Raw genomic sequence first — 21,607 nt, 5'->3', positions numbered from 1 at the left:
CGGAACCATATTATTGAAACAAAAGATTGCCGGCCATCTTTTTTGAAAATACGGGTCTGGCCAGCTGTTTGCGGCGCTGCCAAAATACATCGCCAGCGCCGTTCGATTATTCCCCTCTATGTTAAACTCACTAAATGCTCAAGGGTTGACAATGGAAGTGTGGGAATACCTAAACGAGCTAATGGACCTAGAAGCTCAGCAAAGAATGCCCTTAAAATATTTCCACAGGCACCTGAGAGACCTCACACCTAAGCATGATTTTTCCAAAGTGGCACAACAGTGGAATTTGGAACTGGGCTTGGGACTCACACCTACTCAAATAGAAACATGTTTACAAGCTACGTATCGCCTCACAGAAAATGTCAGCTGGTGGGAGATAAACTATCCACATAACACTGCACAGAGCCTATCGAGCTACTTTACGACAAGTTAGTAAATGTCCCCGATGTACAAGTGAGGACTGCCCATCTGGGCCATATGTTTTGGAACTGTGCCATAATCCAAATTTTCTGGAGAGACCTGGCTCAACACGTGTCAAGATTATGGAGAATCATATGGCAACCCTCCTCAAAACAGCTATTTGATTATTTTCATCCCACAAGCGTGAAACCTCGAGGGCTAAAGGGCTTTCTCCAACGCACAACTCTGATGGCAAAAAAAATGATTCTACAGCTTTGGCTAAAACAGAAAGGCCCTTCGATAGCACACTGGAGGTCAGCAATGATACACCTCTGTGCTTTGGAACGAGCTGGAATAGCTGACTTGGCCTCTCGCAAAGGTGACTTATTTTGTGCAACTTGGCTACCATTCTGGGAGTCACTCACTCCGATTGCACGAAGTAGAATCTTAAACTCTTAAAAATTGCAACCAACTTAGAAATTGTAGAAATGAGGAGGAGTGGTGAATAATGTTTCGGCTGAGACTGTGTAAAAGGTAGGGGACAGGTAGGAGGGGGGAGGGGGATAGTATTAAGTGTGGGGGGGGGGGAATATAAACTTTGTATCAGATGTACTACAAACAGCCCATAGTCAGATATATGTAATATGTTATGAACGTTGTAATTCTTGCCGGCGTGGTTGAAAAGTGAGGTGAAGGAAGCTATTAGGGCTAAAAGAAATGCCTTCAGAAAATGGAAGAAGGAACCGTCTGAAAATAACAAGAAGAAGCATAAGGAGTGTCAAAGCAAATGCAAGGCGCAGATAAAGAAGGCCAAGAGGGATTACGAAGAAAAGATAGCATTAGAGGCAAAAAAACATAGTAAAAAAATTTTCGGTATATTAAAAGCAGGAAGCCGGCAAAAGAATCGGTTGGGCCGCTGGATGACCGAGGGGAAAAAGGGGCAATCAAGGAAGACAAAGACGTAGCGGAGAGATTGAATGAATTCTTTGCTTTGGTCTTCACCGAGGAAAATTTGGGTGGGATACCAGTGTCGGAAATGGTATTTCAAGACGAATCGGAGAAACTTACTGACTTCACGGTAAACCTGGAGGACTTAATGGGGCAGTTCAGCAAACTGAACAGTAGCAAATCTCCTGGACCGGATAGTATTCATCCTAGAGTACTGATAGAACTGAAAAATGAGCTTGCGGAGCTACTGTTAGTGATATGCAATTTATCCTTAAAATCGAGCATGGTACTGGAAGATTGGAGGGTGGTCAATGTAACGCCAATTTTCAAAAAAAGGTTCCAGGGGAGATCCAGGAAATTATAGACCGGTGAGTCTGACATCGGTGCCAGAGAAAATGGTAGAGGCTATTATTAAAAACAAAATTACAGAGCACATCCAAGAATGTGGATTACTGAGACCAAGCCAGCACGGCTTTTGTGTGGGGAAATCTTGCCTGACCAATTTACTGCAATTCTTTGAAGGAGTAAACAATCATGTGGACAAATGGGAGCTGGTTGATATTGTGTATCTGGATTTTCAAAAGGCATTTGACAAGGTACCTCATAAAAGGCTACAGAGGAAATTGGAGGGTCATGGGATAGGAGGAAATGTCCTATTGTGGATTAAAAGCTGGTTGAAGGATAGGAAACAGAGAGTGGGCTTAAATGGGCAGTATTCACAATGGAGAAGGGTAGTTAGTGGGGTTCCTTAGGGGTCTGTGCTAGGACCACTGCTTTTTAATATATTTATAAATGATTTAGAGATGGGAGAAACTAGCGAGGTAATTAAATTTGCTGATGACACAAAAGTTATTCAAAGTCGTTAACTCGCGACAGGATTGTGAAAAATTACAAGAAGACCTTACGAGACTAGGAGACTGAGCAGCTAAATGGCAGATGACGTTTAATGTGAGCAAGTGCAATGTGATGCATGTGGGAAAAAAGAACCCGAATTATAGCTACGTCATGTAAGGTTCCACGTTAGGAGTTACTGACCAAGAAAGGGATCTGGGTGTCGTCGACAATAATACACTGAAACCTTTTGCTCAGTGTGCTGCTGCGGCTAGGAAAGCGAATAGAATGTTGGGTATTATTAGGAAAGGTATGGAAAACAGGTGTGAGGATGTTATAATGCCATTGTATCGCTCCATGGTACGACCGCACCTTGAGTATTGTGTTCAATTCTGCTCGCCGCATCTCAAGAAAGATATAGTAGAATTGGAAAAGGTGCAGCGAAGGGCGACTAAAATGATAGCAGGGATGGGATGACTTCCCTATGAAGAAAGACTAAGGAGGCTAGGGCTTTTCAGCTTGGAGAAGAGACAGCCGTCTCTTCATAGGGGAGACATGATAGAGGTATATAAAATAATGAGTGGAATGGAACAGGTGGATGTGAAGCGTATGTTCACACTTTCCAAAAATACTAGGACTAGGGGGCATGCGATGAAACTACAGTGTAGTAAATTTAAAACAAATTTGAGAAAATATTTCTTCACCCAACGCATAATTAAATTCTGGAATTTGTTGCCGGAGAACGTGGTGAAGGTGGTTAGCTTAGCAGAGTTTAAAAAGGGGTTAGACGGTTTCCTAAAGGACAAGTCCATAAACCACTACTAAATGGACTTGGGAAAAATCCACAATTCCAGGAATAACATGTATAGAATGTTTGTATGTTTGGGAAGCTTGCCAGGTGCCCTTGGCCTGGATTGGCCGCTGTCGTGGACAGGATGCTGGGCTCGATGGACCCTTGGTCTTTCCCAGTGTGGCATTACTTATGTCTCTGTTCTATCTCCTGTATACCATACCAATAAATAAGATAATTAAAAAAAAAAAAAAAAAAAAGAAGGAGTGTGCCTCTTGCTTCTAGAGGCAACCATCTTTGTAAAGGTGCATTTTGAAATAATAAATTAATTAAGATCTGTTTCACCAAATCTGGTTTTATAAGTTCTTTTTTTTTTGTATAAGTTCTCAGGTTATCTGGGGGCTGTTTATAACACACAGGTGCAGGTTCCCCCCAACTGATCCAAGCCCTGGTCCCTCCTGTGCTCACCGTGATCCCAGACACAAAACTCCATCGCTCAGTTACAGGCAAGGCCAGCAATTATGAGGCTGTCCCAGGAAAGAGGACCGAGAACCCCCCCCCCCCCCATTCTAACCTCTTCCGTGTTGTGACCCTGAAGATACATTAGTCTCCCTGCAGATCTTGCCGAACAGTTCACCTTGGACACTTGACAGCTACTCCCAGCTTTTAAACCTCCCTTCCTGGCCACTATCAACAGCTCCTGACCTCCCACAAAAATTTCCCTCGATAAAGGAAAGGGCTGCTTTTTGTGCATCGTTCGGAATGCACATTTAAATACATCACTATAGACTTCCAGTTGGGGAATGGCGTAGCGAGGTCGCATGAAGTAGCTGCTCCGATATACCCGAAACACCTGCATTCAAAATCAGCGTCCCTCCCGTTAAGAGCGGAGAATATAAAGAAGCACGTATAAACCCGCACCGCAGGCTTGTTCAGAGTGATCTGCGGAGAGGTTGATGGCGACGAAATCTGCCCGAAAGGAGGTGAAAGATAAAGCACGGGCAGGAGAGTCCAAGATGGCGGACAGGGGAGCCCCCGTCTTTCTCCATGCCCAGCTCGCTGTGGGCTGCCGAAATAACGGAAGAAGTTAAAGCAGCAGTAGAGCAAGCGGTGGGGAAAAAATTGCAGCTAATACTGGACAAACTGGAAGGCATAGAAGAGAGGCAAACGGCTCTGGCGACGGATCTCCACGAGGCGCAACAGCAGCTGGGAAAGGCAGAAGAAGACATTCGGAAGGTGGCGGAGGAGCACCCCAAACTGTCTGCCCGCCTGCTGGAATTAGAAACAAAGGTGGAAGACCTAGAAAACTGCTCTAGGAGAAACAACCTTAGACTGGTAGGTCTTCCTGAAAACCTACCAGAAAGAAACCTCTGCACATTTCTGGAACAATGGCTGGCAGGACAGCTGCAGAGCACGAGCCTGGCAGAGGGACTAAAAATAGAGAGGGCCCATCGGATGGGACCCAGAAGAGAAAATAAATAAATAAATAAATAAAACATAGAGCAGCCTAGGGTAGTCATCTTAAAGGTCCTAAACTATGCACATAAGATGGAAATTCTGCAGTCCTTGAGAGCTGGGAAAGCTTTGGAGTACCAGGGCACTAAAATCCTATGTTTTCAAGACTACTCATCAAGGGTCTCCGCAGCGAGGAAAGATTTTGTACTGTTGTGTTCCAAGCTGTTTGGAATAAAGTATAAATTTAGCCTTCTGTACCCCGTGCGGCTGAAGGTGGGCAAACCTTTTTTTTTTGACAAAGTACAGGAGGCCAAGGCTTATGTAGACAAATTAACAAGGCCTTCCAGCAGCAGTGAGTAATGGTAATGCGGCAGACCTTTGGTATACAGTGTGAGCCCTTGGGAAGAGGAACAGAATGGACATAATTCTACAAGAGGAGCTTGCACAAGGGAGAGTCAAGGCATTTAGCCTGAGGAACTCATATGGAACTAACGCTACCGCTAGAGAAGTGTGCTATGCTGTAAGAACAAGGTCTGGAATGTCAAAAATGGAGTCCGCCAGCACGGACAAAGCAAATGATCGGAGGGACAGTGAGAGGGTTTGATCCCTCAACATCACGGTTGGGTGTATCGATCCCTGCACGTGGGGGTTCAATGCCAAGTGGCACAAGAGGGGTAATGTACATGGGAGGGGGAGGGGTTTGGAGGTACAGGTAGGAGGGGGAGGGAGAGAAGGACTGAGAATTTGTGAGCTGGGGCTGTGTGAGTGTTGTGGGATTTTGAGTGATCAAGGAGAAGAGACACAAAAGTTGTTGATGTGGATGGATGAACCGGGAGGGTGGTGGCTGGGACATCCCCCAGGTGCAAATGGAGGTATGCTGCAAGAGAGGGTCAAGGGTAGATTAGAGGTGATATGACAGCGATGCAAATTGTAACCTGGAATGTGGGGGTATACATTCACCAATTAAGAGGCAGAAAATACTTAAAGTCCTTAATGACCAGAAGGTTTCAATAGCATTTCTGCAGGAGACTCACTTAACACAAATAGAACATGCAAAACTGAAACGTTGGTGGGTGGGGAAGTTCTTTGAGGCCCCGGCATTGGGTGGGAAAGGAGGTGTGATAATCCTGATCCGGAAAGGAATGCATGTGGAAGTTAAAAAAGTAGTAAGGGACCCTAAGGGGAGGTATGTCTTTGCGTCCGTGGTGTTGGAAAGGCAGCCTGTGATTTTATGTAATATTTATGCCCCAAATATGTATGAGAAGCAGTTCTTTACGCAGGTTCTTCGAAGGATTCAGGGCCAGGGAGAGGTGCCTACAGTACTGGGAGGTGACTTGAATGAGGTAGCAGACCTGGCCATGGATAGATCTAGGCCGACGGGGAGAGAGTTGTCTAGGACCAGGAGTGGCATTGCAGCCTTGGAGGAGGCCCTGGATGTTGTGGATGTGTGGAGAACCCTCAACCCACTGGACAAGGATTACACACGTCTCGAGGGCCCATGCCACATTGTCTCGTGTTGATTATATATTCTTATCTAGGGAGCTGCTTGAGCAGGTGGAATCTACTAAAATAGGCCCTATAGTGGTATCAGACCATGCTTGGGTGGTGATGAGGTTGAAATTGGTGGGGGGGGGGGGGGGGGGGGGGGGACCCAGAGGGGATTATTCGTGGCGCTTTCCAACCTGGCTATATCAAGACAGTCAATTTCTGCCCCACTTAGTGAATAGTTGGAAGACATATAAAAGCCATAATGAGAGTCATAGGGAAGACCCGGTGCTTTTTTGGGAAACAGCAAAAGCTGTTCTCAGGGGTGAAATCATAGCATATGCCAGCTTTAAGTGAAAGGTGAGGCATTTGGAACTGCGCAGGCTGGAGAAGCGAGTGACGCTGCTGAGGAGACAATATAGTCGTGACCATCTTCCGAGTATTCGGGTCCAACTACTAGAGACGCAGCAGGTTCTTAATGAGCTGCTACATCAACAAGCACAGTCCTCCAAAATGTACTACAAGTACCAGCTATATAAGTTCGCTAACAGGGGAGGGAGATTTCTAGCAAGGCTGATAAATAGAAGGGTGGGATCCCGTAAAGTTTTGACCTTGGTAGATGCGCAAGGAGTAGTAACACACACAGACAGTGGAATTTCCAAAATATTTAATGACTTTTTCCAAAAATTATACACTCCGCAAGAGGAGATCACCACTCCCAGCGAAGCGTATCTTTCAAGTGTAAATTTGCCTCAGGTGTCAGCTGAAGAACTACAGGTGCTGAATGCAAATATCTCAGTAGATGAGGTGGCCTGGGCGATTAAACAAAGTTCCCTGGGGAAAACTCCCGGACCATCAGCTGTTACAGATCGAAATCAGCACGGTGTTGGCTGAGGTTTTTAATACCACCATTCAGCGTGGTTGTTTGCCGGCCCACTTGAACCAAGCCCATATATCGGTCCTGTTGAAGCAGGGTAAAGGGGCGCAGCACCCAGAATCGTATCGCCCCATCTCATTGTTAAACTCTGAAACGAAATTCCTGGCAAAAATTTTGGCAAATCGGCTTGCTAGATTTCGTCCCTCTTTAGTGGAGAAATCTCAAGTGGGATTTGTAAGGGGGAGAAAGATAGTGAAGAACATGTGGAGAATTCTGGCAGCATTAGAAAAGGTGCAAAGGGAGGGCAGGTCAGCAATGTTAATCAGCTGTGATGCCAAAAAGGCTTTTGACAGAGTGGACTGGGGTTATTTGCAACATTTGGGGCTTATGGGATGACAGGGTTTTTTGTACAGGCAATTAAAGCCTTATATAATGATCCTAGGGCGTGAGTTAGCATCAATAGTGGGTTCTCAGAGTGGTTTTCTATCGGCAGAGGAACCCGGCAGGGCTGTGCCCTATCCCCACTCCTATTTGTTTTGACACTTGACCCACTGCTAAGGAAGATCAGCGATAATGTAGATATAAAAGGAGTGCAAATTAGAAATAAGGTGTTTAAGACGGCAGCGTTTGCAGATGACCTGCTGGTGTTAATACAGGATCCACAGAGATCCTTGGGGTATCTTGTGGAAAGCATAAGGGAATATGGTGACTTTGCTGGCCTTAAGTTGAATTTAGTAAAGTCAGAAGCTATGGCAAGCCCAGATGTTAGAAGAGAGGATTGGGATCAGTTTCCTCTGCGTTGGGTGACTGGGGCCTTTAAGTATCTGGGCATTCAGCTGCCATTGAATCCAGCACATCTATATGAGTGGAATGTTCCCCGGTTGTTGAGAGACACTAAGGAACAGTTGTCCTCGTGGATATCTATGCCACTGTCCTTTATGGGCCGGGTGCATTTGTACCGTATGATAGTGTTCCCGAAATGGCTATATGTACTGCAATCCATTCCAATCCGCCTGCTGAAAAAAGATTTGAGGAAGCTCCAGGGGTTGGTAACCCATTTCTGCTGGGCGGGTAAGAAGCCAAAAATGAAATGGAGATATGTTTGTGGGGCCCAGGTGGATGGGGGGTTGGGTATGCCTGATATGCGGGAATACAACCAGGCTTGCCTGCTGCACCACCTACGCGATTGGGTGTTGGGCACAACAACATATACAGATATGGCCTTGGAGAGAGCCCACTTTGGTCCCTGGCACCTTAATTATTTACTACATGCCAAATCAAGTACCATCCCTACACAGATAAAAGACAGTATTCTTTTTTTTTTTTAAATTCTTTATCAATTTTAACATTCAGAATTTATACTTATGAGTGATAATATACAACTCTGAAAAATAAAAACCAAATAAATTCTGCTAATCAACATTGCGCAATAATATTCCAAACTAACGACCACAAATTTAGGTAATCGATCCAAGACTTCACAAAATGCAATACAATACTTAAACATTAAGCACACAAAATTTTTTTTATATCAAAAAGAACAGCTTAGTTCCCGAGCAGCTAACTCTGCTCTGCCATACAGTGATGCATATGTGACTAAACTTGTACATCGTTTCTGCTTAATAAAAAATCCTCCAACTGTTTTGGGTCCAAAAATTGATATTGCTTAGACTGAAATTTTATTCTACATACACATGGGAATCTTAAAAGGAAATCTGCGCCTATAGCATTTACTCTAGGACGTAAAGATAAGAATATCTTACGTCTCTGTTGAGTGTCTCTATCCAAATCAGGAAAAACTCTAATTTTTGAACCCAAAAACTGGGAGTCCAAATGTCTCAAAGAAAGCTTAAGGACTGCGTCCCTATCCATTCTCCATCGCAAAAGTTACCAATAATGTGGTTCTTTGAGTGATAACCTCAAGAGAAGATTCTAGGAATGCCGTAAGATTCATTGCATCTTGTTGTAAAATTTCTGGTGGTTCTGAATGTATTGGGTTAAATCTCTGAAAGCGAATGGTTTATGGAGGTTTATAGTATGCACGTGTTATAGGCGGCAGCGAATTCTCCGGCATTCCCAGAATTTCCATAAAATATTTTCTGACCATTTGAATTAGTACCACCAAAGGAGATTGAGGAAAATGTATAAAACGCAAAGTCAGTCTTTTAGATTGATTTTCCAAATACTCCAGGCGTCGTAAGGTATAGTTCTTGTCTTTAATTAAGGATTGTCCCAAAAGTTCAAGTTTTTCAGTTTTTTCTGACAACCTTTTAACCTCAGAGGCTTGGAGTATATTAGTTTGTATCTGATTTAATGCTGTCTCTGAAAGAACTTTTATAGTCTCCATATTTTTCAGAATTAAGTTTTGTAAAGCTGATTGAGTAGATGAAGTTAAGTCCCACAGTGACTCTAAAGTCACTACAGCAGGTTTTTCTATCTTTCCCACCAGAAAATCCGGAAGAGGGGCCTTAGAAGCTTGCTCCAAAGTACTCACTGTTTTTTCCAAAACCTGAGCAGCTGTTAAACTTGGCAAAGCTTGGGCTCCAGTTGTCAGCTCGTGCAGGTTCCCTCCCTGTCCACCTGGTTCTCGTACAGAGGCCATGGCTCCAGGGCTTGCATCTAGAACTTCAGTTCCGGGCTGTGGGGGTGCTGCACGCTCGACGGGGCTCAGGGAAGCCCCGTCTACGCTGCCGTCTAGCGCCGAAGCACCAGCCCCGGCAGAAGGAGTCGACGCCAGCTCAGGACCGGACCCAACACGGAACTGTTCCACCGTTGTCTGGCGCGATTGGGGCATTCCGCCCGAGACACAGGGAGCCTCTCGGACTCTGCCTCTCCTCTTACCCATCTACAATCGGGTAAGGTTCGCAAGATGGCGATGAGATCCAAGATGGCGACTGTTTGAACAGCCTAAACGGACGTACGCTGATCTGCTCACGAGCCAGAAGACAGTATTCTATTAAAGCCTCTGAGGCTTCTGCGGCGTGATATCTTGAGATTTTGGGGGCAGAATCCAGAGAGTAGTATACTTCTGCCGGTGACTGGTAATGTAGATTTTCAGACAGGAAGAGAAAATGCCCGCATCGGGACTCCACAAACACGTCTCTTACTGGGGCGTTGAATTCTATTCTGTATCCATCTCTGATCAGGTCCAGAACCCACTGATCTGAGGAAATCTTGGCCCACTCCTCGACAAAGAGGGAAAGCCGTCCTCCGATGACAGGCATCGAGGAGAGGGCCGGCGCACCATCATTGAGAGGGTCGCCCCTGAACTCCTGGTCTTGAGCCACCGGCTGCGGAACGCTTGTCCGAGCGAAAGGAGTTCCTCTGCTGACCACGGGCACGTGAAGTGAACCCAGCAGAACGCCCCGGGCGGTACCTTCTAGCTTCACGGAAGCGAGGTCTGTACGAGGAGTGGACCGCCTGGCCCTTAGAGGAAGGCCTCTGCCTATCTTCGGGCAAGCGCTGGGGTTTTGGATCACCCAAGCCTTTCACAATTTTCTCTAACTCCTCACCAAATAGGAGAAGTCCTTGAAAAGGCAACTTCACCAACCTTTGCTTAGAGGCCATGTCCGCTGCCCAGTGTCGTAGCCACAGACGACGGCGAGCCGCCACTGCTACTGCCATTTGTTTAGCCGAAGCTCTGACAAGGTCATAAAGGGCATCAGCCAGAAAGGACAAGGCCACCTCCATCCGCGGAGCCACATCCAAGAAGGGCTCCGCTCCATCTCCGGGCTGAGCCACTGCCTGTTGCAGCCAAGCTAGGCAGGCTCTCACAGCATAACAGCTGCATGCAGACGCCCGAACAGTGAGACCTGCAATTTCAAAGGACCGTTTCAACGCTGTTTCCAGCCTACGGTCTTGAACGTCCTTCAGGGCAACACCTCCTTCAACAGGGAGGGTAGTTCTCTTTGTCACCGCAGTGACTAGAGCATCCACTGTAGGCATTTGAAAACGAGCCATATGTCCCTCACGCAGAGGGTATAACTGCCCCATAGCCCTGGAAACTCTCAGAGGTCCCTCGGGGTCAGCCCACTGAGCCGAAACAAGCTCTAGGATGGAGTCATGCAAAGGGAAGGCCCGAGCAGCTTTCTTGGTACTAGCCATCCTGGGATTACCCGAGGAGGCCATGCCACTGTCAGGATCTTCAATCGAGAGGGCCTGCAGGGTATCTGAAATAAGCGCTGGCAGCTCATCACGATGGAAAATCCTCACCGCGGAGGGATCATCCAGATCCTGTGGTAAATCCGCACCTGACTCTGGTTCCTCAGACCAAGAACGTCTGTCCGAGGTCTCCGAATCCTCACACCCCGACCACGGGGGGGACAAAGGTGCACCACAATCTGAAGGGCAATTAACCCTTCTGCGCTTATCTTTAGGCCAAGCATCCGGGAAAAAAACCTCACTGGGCAGTCCCAGGCCAGAATCCATCGGGGGGGGCAATCAGAGGAGCCTCAGGCGACCCTTGAGGAAGGGCTCTTTTCATCATGTATGCTTTATGCAGCAAAAGCACAAACTCCGGGGAGAAAATCTCACCCTGGGCACCCAAATCCTGTCCGGTGCTAGCCACTCCTGAAATAACCATCTCGAGGTGTCCCACCAGGCTCAGGTCTCTCCGTGTCCACGGAGGCCGCGCCATGCGGTGTAAGCAAAATGGCGCCCGCTGCCAGCTCAGAGCGGGAAGAAACATCGCTCGCCATGCTCGGGCCGGCTCCTACGCCAATACAGCACGATTTACAGAGCCCTGCTGCTGATTTGCGCTTGCCACAAGTGGAACAGCGCTTTACATTGTCCGCAGCCATCGCCGAAAAACGGCGGTAAAATCCAAAATGGCGGTTCGCGCCAAAATCGCCCCGATCGCGGGCCCACCCCGGAGGAGTTGGAAAACACTCTTACCTCAAAGGATCTAGTGTACAACTACGATCCTGCTGAAAATCAGGTCAAAAACCTCTGTTCCAGCGTCTCTGCGTTTAAAAACGCGACGCGACTTTTTTTTTTTAAGCTGTGAGGAAAGCAGAGGTATTGAAGACTCCGGAGGCTCAGATGAGTGGGAAAGGCAGGGAAAGGACGAACCTATATGCCTGCATCCACTGTTGGTGGGTAAGGACAGGGAAAGCAAGGCAATATGTCCACATCCACAGAGGTATGGGTAAGGCAGGGAAAGGGCTAACCTATGTGCCTTTAAAGTGAAGCTGCTATAGCCTCCAACACCCCGGTTAACAACTGGCAAGCCAGGAACCACCTCCCGGCAGATTTTTCTGGAGCTCGAACAAGCTGCAGCCACCCTGCTAAGGGAGATAGAGAATACTGAAGAGGCAGTGGAGCTAGCTGGCCAAGAGGGCACTGTGAAAGTTTGAGTGCTCTCTATCTCCCCTGCTGGTTGATGGACATAACCTATACATAATGGCTTCATCTGCTTGATGACAAGGAATTTAGGTATTGGCATGGAAGACATGGTTGAGCCAAGGTTTTAAAAAAGTTGTCAATAACTAATTATACATTGGATACAAGGAGACTCCTGGGGAAAAGCGGATGGGGGGAATTGGAGTTTTAATCAGGAAGGAGTTGGAAGTAAGTTGACCAGTTTGGGTGAGGTATAATGGGGAGTAAGACAAAGTTTGAGGTCATTGTATGGAGTTTATTGGCTTCTGTGGTTGATCACATCTAACACTGGTATTGATAGTGTAAATCCTTTGTACCACAAAGCGAATGCTACATACCTGTAGAAGGTATTCTCCGAGGACAGCAGGCTGATTGTTCTCACTGATGGGTGACGTCCACGGCAGCCCCTTCAATCGGAAACTTCTCTAGCAAAGTCCTTTGCTAGTCCTCGCGCGCATGCGCGGCCGTCTTCCCGCCCGAAACCGGCTCGAGCCGGCCAGTCCAGTATGTAGCAAGACAATACACTTCAAGGGAAGACACAACTCCAAAGGGGAGGCGGGCGGGTTTGTGAGAACAATCAGCCTGCTGTCCTCGGAGAATACCTTCTACAGGTATGTAGCATTCGCTTTCTCCGAGGACAAGCAGGCTGCTTGTTCTCACTGATGGGGTATCCCTAGCCCCCAGGCTCACTCAAAACAACAACCATGGTCAATTGGACCTCGCAACGGCGAGGACATAACTGAGATTGACCTAAAAAATTTACCAACTAACTGGGAGTGCAGCCTGGAACAGAACAAACAGGGCCCTCGGGGGGTGGAGTTGGATCCTAAAGCCCAAACAGGTTCTGAAGAACTGACTGCCCGAACCGACTGTCGCGTCGGGTATCCTGCTGCAGGCAGTAATGAGATGTGAATGTGTGGACAGATGACCACGTCGCAGCTTTGCAAATTTCTTCAATGGAGGCTGACTTCAAGTGGGCTACCGACGCAGCCATGGCTCTAACATTATGAGCCGTGACATGACCCTCAAGAGCCAGCCCAGCCTGGGCGTAAGTGAAGGAAATGCAATCTGCTAGCCAATTGGATATGGTGCGTTTCCCTACAGCCACTCCCCTCCTATTGGGATCAAAAGAAACAAACAATTGGGCGGACTGTCTGTGGGGCTGTGTCCGCTCCAGATAGAAGGCCAATGCTCTCTTGCAGTCCAATGTGTGCAGCTGACGTTCAGCAGGGCAGGAATGAGGACGGGGAAAGAATGTTGGCAAGACAATTGACTGGTTCAGATGGAACTCCGACACGACCTTTGGCAAGAACTTAGGGTGAGTGCGGAGGACTACTCTGTTATGATGAAATTTGGTGTAAGGGGCCTGGGCTACCAGGGCCTGAAGCTCACTGACTCTACGAGCTGAAGTAACTGCCACCAAGAAAATGACCTTCCAGGTCAAGTACTTCAGATGGCAGGAGTTCAGTGGCTCAAAAGGAGGTTTCATCAGCTGGGTGAGAACGACATTGAGATCCCATGACACTGCAGGAGGCTTGACAGGGGGCTTTGACAAAAGCAAACCTCTCATGAAGCGAACAACTAAAGGCTGTCCCGAGATCGGCTTACCTTCCACATGGTAATGGTATGCACTGATTGCGCTAAGGTGAACTCTTACAGAGTCGGTCTTGAGACCAGACTCAGACAAGTGCAGAAGGTATTCAAGCAGGGTCTGTGTAGGACAAGAGCGAGGAGCTAGGGCCTTGCTGTCACACCAGACGGCAAACCTCCTCCACAGAAAGAAGTAACTCCTCTTAGTGGAATCTTTCCTGGAAGCAAGCAAGACGCGGGAGACACCCTCTGACAGACCCAAAGAGGCAAAGTCTACGCTCTCAACATCCAGGCCGTGAGAGCCAGGGACCGGAGGCTGGGATGCAGAAGAGCCCCTTCGTCCTGCGTGATGAGGGTCGGAAAACACTCCAATCTCCACGGTTCTTCGGAGGATAACTCCAGAAGAAGAGGGAACCAGATCTGACGCGGCCAGAAAGGAGCAATCAGAATCATGGTGCCTCGGTCTTGCTTGAGTTTCAACAAAGTCTTCCCCACCAGAGGAATGGGAGGATAAGCATACAGCAGGCCCTCCCCCCAATCCAGGAGGAAGGCATCCGATGCCAGTCTGCCGGGGGCCTGAAGCCTGGAACAGAACTGAGGGACTTTGTGGTTCACTCGAGATGCGAAGAGATCCACCAAGGGGGTGCCCCAAGCTTGGAAGATCTGGCGCACCACTCTGGAGTTGAGCGACCACTCGTGAGGTTGCATAATCCGGCTCAGTCTGTCGGCCAGACTGTTGTTTACGCCTGCCAGATATGTGGCTTGGAGCACCATGCCGAGACGGCGAGCCCAGAGCCACATGCTGACGGCTTCCTGACACAGGGGGCGAGATCCGGTGCCCCCCTGCTTGTTGACATAGTACATGGCAACCTGGTTGTCTGTCTGAATTTGGATAATTTGATGGGACAGCCGATCTCTGAAAGCCTTTAGAGCGTTCCAGATCGCTCGCAACTCCAGGAGATTGATCTGTAGACCGCGTTCCTGGAGGGACCAGCTTCCTTGGGTGTGAAGCCCATCGACATGAGCTCCCCATCCCAGGAGAGACGCATCCGTTGTCAGCACTTTTTGTGGCTGAGGAATTTGGAAAGGACGTCCCAGAGTCAAATTGGACCAGATTGTCCACCAATACAGGGATTCGAGAAAACTCGTGGACAGGTGGATCACGTCTTCTAGACCCCCAGCAGCCTGATACCACTGGGAGGCTAGGGTCCATTGAGCAGATCTCATGTGAAGACGGGCCATGGGAGTCACATGAACTGTGGAGGCCATGTGGCCCAGCAATCTCAACATCTGCCGAGCTGTGATCTGCTGGGACGCTCGCACCCGCGAGACGAGGGACAACAAGTTGTTGGCTCTCGCCTCCGGGAGATAGGCGCGAGCCGTCCGAGAATCCAGCAGAGCTCCTATGAATTCGAGCTTCTGCACTGGGAGAAGATGGGACTTTGGATAATTTATCACAAACCCCAGTAGCTCCAGGAGGCGAATAGTCATCTGCATGGACTGCAGGGCTCCTGCCTCGGATGTGTTCTTCACCAGCCAATCGTCGAGATATGGGAACACGTGCACCCCCAGCCTGCAAAGTGCCGCTGCTACCACAGCCAGGCACTTTGTGAACACCCTGGGCGCAGAGGCGAGCCCAAAGGGCAGCACACAGTACTGGAAGTGACGTGTGCCCAGTTGAAATCGCAGATACTGTCCTTTGAGCTGGCAGTATCGGGATGTGTGTGTAGGCATCCTTCAAGTCCAGAGAGCATAGCCAATCGTTTTGCTGAATCATGGGGAGAAGGGTGCCCAGGGAAAGCATCCTGAACTTTTCTTTTACGAGATATTTGTTCAGGGCCCTTAGGTCTAGGATGGGACGCATCCCCCCTGTTTCCTTTTCCACAAGGAAGTACCTGGAATAGAATCCCAGCCCTTCTTGCCCGGATGGCACGGGCTCGACCGCATTGGCGCTGAGAAGGGCGGAGAGTTCCTCTGCAAGTACCTGCTTGTGCTGGAAGCTGTAAGACTGAGCTCCCGGTGGACAATTTGGAGGTTTTGAGGCCAAATTGAGGGTGTATCCTTGCCGGACTATTTGCAGAACCCACTGATCGGAGGTTATGAGAGGCCACCTTTGGTGAAAAGCTTTCAACCTCCCCCCGACCGGCAGGTCGCCCGGCACTGACACTTGGATGTCGGCTATGCTCTGCTGGAGCCAGTCAAAAGCTCGCCCCTTGCTTTTGCTGGGGAGCCGAGGGGCCTTGCTGAGGCGCACGCTGCTGACGAGAGCGAGCGCGCTGGGGCTTAGCCTGGGCCGCAGGCTGTCGAGAAGGAGGATTGTACCTACGCTTACCAGAAGAGTAGGGAACAGTCCTCCTTCCCCCAAAAAATCTTCTACCTGTAGAGGTAGAGGCTGAAGGCTGCCGGCGGGAGAACTTGTCGAATGCGGTGTCCCGCTGGTGGAGATGCTCTACCACCTGCTCGACCTTCTCTCCAAAAATATTGTCCGCACGGCAAGGCGAGTCCGCAATCCGCTGCTGGATTCTATTCTCCAGGTCGGAGGCACGCAGCCATGAGAGCCTGCGCATCACCACACCTTGAGCAGCGGCCCTGGACGCAACATCAAAGGTGTCATACACCCCTCTGGCCAGGAATTTTCTGCACGCCTTCAGCTGCCTGACCACCTCCTGAAAAGGCTTGGCTTGCTCAGGGGGAAGAGCATCAACCAAGCCCGCCAACTGCCGCACATTGTTCCGCATGTGTATGCTCGTGTAGAGCTGATAAGACTGGATTTTGGCCACGAGCATAGAAGAATGGTAGGCCTTCCTCCCAAAGGAGTCTAAGGTTCTAGAGTCTTTGCCCGGGGGCGCCGAAGCATGCTCCCTAGAACTCTTAGCCTTCTTTAGGGCCAAATCCACAACTCCAGAGTCATGAGGCAACTGGGTGCGCATCAGCTCTGGGTCCCCATGGATCCGGTACTGGGACTCGATCTTCTTGGGAATGTGGGGATTACTTAGTGGCTTGGTCCAGTTCGCAAGCAATGTCTTTTTGAGGACATGGTGCAAGGGAACAGTGGACGCTTCCTTAGGTGGAGAAGGATAGTCCAGGAGCTCAAACATTTCAGCCCTGGGCTCGTCCTCCACAACCACCGGGAAGGGGATGGCCGTAGACATCTCCCGGACAAAGGAAGCGAAAGACAGACTCTCAGGAGGAGAAAGCTGTCTTTCAGGAGAGGGAGTGGGATCAGAAGGAAGACCCTCAGACTCCTCGTCAGAGAAATATCTGGGGTCTTCCTCTTCCTCCCACGAGGCCTCACCCTCGGTGTCAGACACAAGTTCACGAACCTGTGTCTGCAACCTCGCCCGGCTCGACTCGGTGGAGCCACGTCCACGATGGGGGCGTCGAGAGGTAGACTCCCTCGCCCGCATCGGCGAAGCTCCCTCCGCCGACGTAGTCAGGGAGCCCTCCTGGGAGGTGGCCGCAGTCGGCACCGCACGCGGTACCGACGTCGGGGACCTCACCCCGGGCGATGGGCCAGCCGGCGCCATGCTCGACGGTACCGGAGGCGCAAGCACCGCCGGTACCGGAGGGGTAGGGCGCAACAGCTCTCCCAGAATCTCTGGGAGAACGGCCCGGAGGCTCTCGTTCAGAGCGGCTGCAGAGAAAGGCAAAGAGGTCGATGCAGGCGTCTACATCAGAACCTGTTCGGGGCGAGGAGGCTGTTCCGGGCTGTCCAGAGTGGAGCGCATCGACACCTCCTGAACAGAGGGTGAGCGGTCCTCTCGGTGCCGATGCCTGCTGGGTGCCGACTCCCTCGGCGACCCAGAGCTCTCGGTGCCGACGCGGGGAGGCGACCAGTGTCGATGCTTCTTCGACTTCTTCCGAAGCATGTCACCGGAGCTCCCCGGCACCGACGAGGAGGACGTAGAATCCAGCCGTCGCTTCCTCGGGGCCAAGGCCGAAGGAGGTCGGTCTCGGGGGGGCTGTACCGCAGGAGCCCTCAGGGTAGGAGGAGACCCAACCGAAGGCTCACCGCCACCAGCAGGGGAATGGACAGCCCTCACCTGCACTCCTGACGATGCACCACCGTCCGACGACATCAGCAGACGAGGTCCCGGTACCACCGACGTCGATGCAGTCGCCCGATACCTTGGCGCCGATGCAGAGGCCCGATGCCTCGATGCACTCGATGCAGGGGCGGCCGAGGAAGATGGTCTGGACGCTGACGACGTCGATGCACTCGAAGATCCCGGTGCCGATGCCGCCGAAGAGCCCGAGAACAACACGTTCCACTGGGCTAATCTCGCTACCTGAGTCCGCCTTTGAAGCAGGGAACACAGACTACAGTTCTGAGGGCGGTGCTCGGCCCCCAGACACTGAAGACACGACGAGTGTCGATCAGTGAGCGAGATAACCCGGGCGCACTGGGTGCACTTCTTGAAGCCGCTGGAAGGCTTCGATGTCATGGGCGGAAAAATCACGCCGGCGAAATCAAAATCCGAAATGACGGAAAAAGAGCACCAAAGGGAGGAGGAAGTGACGTCACCTTCCATGTCGGCAGCCTAGCTCTAGAGCTCCCGCTCGTAGCACCCATAAACGGCAATTAAAATCAGCAAGCGGCTCTATCGGCGACCCAAAGTGGGTAGAATCAACTTCCCACAGCAGATAAACATGAGTAAGGCGAGTCAATCGCGGAATAAAGAGACTGAGCGACAGGCGAATGGCGGGCCTAGTAAAACGCCGAAGCGCCACGAGTCTCGAGCACGAGCTTCGCCGTCGGACTCAGACTCCGCGCTCTCCTTAGCAGAGTCCAGACAGCCCCCGGCAAAAAAAGGCATTTCGAACGAACTTCGCCAGCTTTTAACAAGCATACAGGATGACATCAAAGCGTCTAAGGAAGAAATCTTGGAACGCATGGAGGTGATGAGCGTAGACCTTAGGGAGCTGGGGGGCAGAGTAGAAGAAGCTGAGCAGAAGCTTGAGGATCACTCTGAATCTCTGCAGCAGCACGACAACCAACTCAGGGCCCTGGAAGTAAAGAATGCTGAATTAGCATACAAGTTGGACGATATAGAAAACAGAGGTAGGAGAAATAACCTCCGTTTTCGCGGAGTCCCGGAGGGGGGAGACATAGAAGATGTCCCACAGATAGTAAAATCACTGTGCGCCACCTTACTGGGACCCGATGCAGAGGCGATAATGATTGAACTGGACAGAGCGCATAGAGCCCTAGGCCAAAGACAAGAACGCAGAGCGCGGGATATTATCGCCCGATTCCATAAGTATGAGGTCAAAGAGCAGATCATCAATCGTGCACGGAAGGTGCAGGAATTAGAATACAATGGAGCCAAGATCTCGGTGTACCAGGACTTGTCTCAGTATACTTTACAACAGAGACGCCAGATGAAACCTGCATTGGAAGTGCTAACTAAACATCATTCGTCATACAGATGGGGATTCCCGTTTTCACTGAACTTTGAACTGAAGGGAACTAAACACAGAGTCCAACTGCTTTCAGAGGCTTGGGAAATCCTGCATGCGGCGGGGCTAGTTGCAACGAGAGCGCCCCCGGGGGAGCTGGCGCCAGCGACGAAAGAAAAATTACAAAAATGGCAGCGGATTCCTGAGACCACCAAACGGAGCAACTCAAAAAGAAAAGGAGAGGCATCCGAGACCTGAATGAACATTGGGAGGATCAGAGAGATCGGCTGGCGCCAGACATGTCACCCTGAGGTGATCTATGGGATACGCTGGACAACTGTGGTATAACTATAGCGTGCCAAAACGGACTCTAAAGTCAGTATTTGAGTTAAGGTTACTGTATATCATGCTAATTGTGTAGCTCAAAAGAGAGGGAAGGGGGAGGGTGTAGGGGAAATGTGAGGGGATAAGGCCATAAGGCAGGTAGAATAAGGGGAAGATAAGTGTGGTGAAATAGATGGAAGAGCTGAACAGGAGGATTTAATAAATGCTTAATGTTAACATGGGGCAGTAAAGGAGGAGGGAAGGGCTGCAGATAAGGAGGGGTGCGGGACGGGCGGGGGGATAGTTGGGCTGGGTTGCTGGGGAATTGGTGGGTCACTTTCTCATATCCCATTCAGGGGACATAGATCCTCTGGCTGGTGTTCAAGTTGGGGGTCAGGGTGGGCTAGGGGGGACGGGGGGAGGTTGGGGAGAGGGAGGGAGGGGGGTGGGGGGAAGTTTTGCTATGTACAGGAGGAAGCTCCTGCCACTGAAGAGGCCAGATCTGCTGAACCTCCTTTAAGCGCAATCGGGATGCATACCTAAATATGAGTGTTGATTTAAAAATTATATCTTATAATGTCAAAGGCTTGAATATGCCTCAGAAAAGGCAGAAGTTTTTTAAGGAGTTATCACAGCTCCAACCACAGATAGTATTAGTGCAGGAGACACATCTCCGCAGGGTGCATGAAAAACTCCTCTCTCACTCTAGCTATCCGACAGCATTCTTTGCCTCATCCTCTGACGGCTCCAAAAAACGTGGAGTGGCAGTGTTGATCCATTCGTCGCTTGCAGTCCAAGTAAAGCGAATTAAGCGAGACCCGGGTGGGCGTTTTTTGTTTTTACACATAGTATTGGATCAGGTGGAATTTACTCTGGCCTCTGTATATGCGCCAAATGATCATCAGGGGCCCTTCTTCACTAAGATCAAAAATGCTCTCGCCACATTCTTACAAGGTTCACTAATTCTGGGAGGTGACTTTAACGCTGTCATGAACCCAACCCTAGATAGATCAGGAAATGGTCAACAGAGGGAAAACAAGGAGTCATTAGCATTGGGCTCATTAGCGTACTCCCTGGGTGTGTTGGACGTGTGGCGGTTGAACAACGTAACGGAAAGGGATTATACATATTATTCGCCGGTTCATGCCTCTTACTCTCGAATTGACTGTATTTTCCTAGACCTCGCTTTGGTTGAGAAAGGCCCAAAGGCGGGTATAGGTAGTATGACTATATCGGACCACGCACCGGTATGGGTGGTGGTGCCGGGCATTCAGGCTGAGGTCAAGGATAAGAGGTGGACATTAAATGCAAATGTATTGCTAGACGCGGAGGTGGTAGAGGGCTGCAGGCATGTGTTGAAGGAATATTTGGAAATTAACATTGAATCGGGGCCACCATTAAACATAGTCTGGGATGCTATGAAGGCGGTCTCGAGGGGCTTTTTTCTGCAAATAGCTAGTAAACGAGCGAAGGCTCGACGGCTGCAGCTGGCGAGTTGTCTGGAGAAAATTAAGCATTTGGAGCAGAAGCATAAGGCTAGAGGTTCCCCAATAGTTTTGGAGGAATTACGTGGAGCGAGAATGCAATTGGATGCTTTATATTCTGAACATCTTAGCTTTCTACAATCGAGGAGGCAAGTTAGCTCGTATGAGTTCACCAACAAGGCAGGCCGTCTCCTTGCTATGCAGCTACGGAGGCGTAAAATGGATCGTGCTATCACACATGTGCGTGATGGGGAGGGTGATATGCTATCCACCTCAGAAAGCATACGTAGGCGTTTTGGGGAGTTCTACCAAGCTTTGTACGCGCAAGATATTAACCCTTCCGAAGAGGCTATTAATGAGTACTTGGAGGGCAGTGAGCTACCTTCACTGACAAGTCAGCAATGCGCCATGCTGGAAGAACCAGTGACCCCAATTGAGATTCAAAAAGCTATTCAAGGCCTGCCCTCCTGTAAATCTCCGGGGCTGGATGGTCTTCCTAATGAATTTTATAAGAAATTTGCTCTGGAATTGGCGCCTCTTCTGGCGGACCTGTTTAATGAGATTGGCAGGGGCGAACCATTGCCACCGTCCATGATGGAGGCATGGATAGCTGTATTGCCAAAGCCAGATAAGGATCCCACAGAG

At 49.7% G+C, this 21,607-nt stretch overlaps 1 protein-coding gene across 2 annotated transcripts in view; it reads right to left on the bottom strand.

Annotated features, from left to right (window-relative positions):
* DPH7 (diphthamide biosynthesis 7) overlaps positions 1 to 21,607 on the bottom strand; it is a 411,528-nt gene that overhangs the window by 357,403 nt on the left and 32,518 nt on the right. The window lies entirely within an intron of this gene.

The sequence above is a fragment of the Microcaecilia unicolor genome, chromosome 6 (assembly GCF_901765095.1).
Source record: "Microcaecilia unicolor chromosome 6, aMicUni1.1, whole genome shotgun sequence".
Lineage (NCBI taxonomy): Eukaryota > Metazoa > Chordata > Amphibia > Gymnophiona > Siphonopidae > Microcaecilia > Microcaecilia unicolor.
The sequence above is the reverse complement of the archived record's forward strand: the minus strand, read 5'-3'. Positions and strand labels throughout refer to the sequence as shown.